Genomic DNA, 1,086 nt, shown 5'->3' with positions numbered 1-1,086 from the left:
TTCAGTTCCTTTGCGTTTAGAGAGGCCAGGCTCAGACAATAGTATATATTTTTGTTATCAGTTGCATGTCGTCTCCTTTTCTTTCTCCCTTTTTCATTTTCTCCTTTTTCTTTCCTTCTTCCCTTCCTGTTGGAATATGTTTGTGAGCATAATCGTCATACATTACGTTCAGGGTTTTCAAATTTATTTATATGTGGTTAAAATGAATGCTTCTATTTAAAAGGGGAAATATTTCTACATGTGCATATAGTTTTCCAAGAGTGTACCATTAATTGATTGTTGATAATAAAAACAAAAAGCAAATACAGCATCTGAGCTCTTTTGGCTTAATTTCTTGCTTTTTCTGAGCCTATTGAACAAGGGGGAAAGGAGCAGATGAAGGTGTGAATGGCAGGGAGAGCTGGTGTGAGTTATCAGCAGTACTTCTGTGGCACAGTGTGAGGAAAGGGGATGCAGCCAGTGATTTCCTTATTTTGACATTAACACAATCCTAGAAAAAAACAAAACCCCACCCCTATTGGGTAACCAGGTTGACAGTGTTAGTTTGCCAATCAGAAAACACTGTTGCTTGACAGGACAAAAGGTTTAGAATCTATATAGTACAGTCCACAGGAGTTCTCTGTTGTAAGAGGTCTTCAATTCAGGGACAAGCAGGTGACTTCTAGGAAAATATCTGAAATGTGATTCACTACTAGTATAAAGAATACAAGAAATGGGATTGTTTTTTAACAAATCCTATTTCTTTAATTATCCCACTATTTTGAAAGCAGTCACCACACAAATCCTTCAACAGTTGGCCAATGATAAAACTGGTTTTAAAATGTCTGTTGCATGGCTGAAAGGGCCTGTTATTTTGTAACTTGTAACATCAATGGTTTACCTATTTTAGAGAGGGGAGTTCATCTCCTTCAGGAAGTGACAGGCCCAAATTAGTGGATTCAAACCAGAAACAAATAGTTTTATTTTTGGAAGTGGGTAACAGTCTTTATCGAGGTCAGAGGAAATCATCACAGCCCCTCACAGGTGCTGAAGGCCACAGTGTTCCCCTGAACTTGGTGGGATAAAGTCAGCAGAGGTGGGGGGATA

The 1,086-nt window shown here is 38.6% G+C and overlaps 1 protein-coding gene across 1 annotated transcript in view; it reads left to right on the top strand.

Moving 5' to 3' along the window:
• PHOX2B (paired like homeobox 2B) overlaps positions 1-307 on the top strand; it is a 3,466-nt gene extending 3,159 nt beyond the window's left edge. Inside the window, exon 3 of the mRNA XM_059721673.1 lies at positions 1-307. This exon is cut by the window's left edge and continues 1,067 nt beyond it. The gene's annotated coding sequence lies outside the window, so the exon portion shown is untranslated.
• Positions 308-1,086: the final 779 nt, after the last annotated feature.

Source organism: Alligator mississippiensis, chromosome 2 (assembly GCF_030867095.1).
Source record: "Alligator mississippiensis isolate rAllMis1 chromosome 2, rAllMis1, whole genome shotgun sequence".
Lineage (NCBI taxonomy): Eukaryota > Metazoa > Chordata > Crocodylia > Alligatoridae > Alligator > Alligator mississippiensis.
Note: the sequence above shows the minus strand (reverse complement) of the source record. Positions and strands in the feature narration are given on the sequence as shown.